We start from the raw sequence: 361 nt of genomic DNA, 5'->3' as shown, positions 1-361 counted from the left end.
TGGGCCAAACTGGGGCGGGGGGGGGGCAGCCCTGTCGCTGGCGGCAGGCAGCGCGGTCTCTGCCCGCACGCGGCCGGCACCGTGCCGGCCTTTGGCCGCGTCCAGGCGTCACCGGCACCGCCGCCTGCTGCCGGGGGGGTCCCGGGGGGGGGGAGATTTTTCCAGCTCCACCCCAGTTTTGTGGTTTTTCTCCCCAGCCCTGCTCGGCCCCAGGCTGCTCCCCCCCCCCCCCCAGCCGCGCGGGCTGGGTGCGATCCCAGCCGGGGGGGGGGGCTCGTGGTGTGTGTGTGTGTCCCCCCCCCGTCCCCAGCGGGCCCCCCCCCACTGCTTACGGACGGTTCTGGCACATCTCGGTGTAATT

This window comes from Oxyura jamaicensis, unplaced genomic scaffold (genome assembly GCF_011077185.1).
Source record: "Oxyura jamaicensis isolate SHBP4307 breed ruddy duck unplaced genomic scaffold, BPBGC_Ojam_1.0 oxyUn_random_OJ71837, whole genome shotgun sequence".
Lineage (NCBI taxonomy): Eukaryota > Metazoa > Chordata > Aves > Anseriformes > Anatidae > Oxyura > Oxyura jamaicensis.
The sequence above is the reverse complement of the archived record's forward strand: the minus strand, read 5'-3'. Positions refer to the sequence as shown.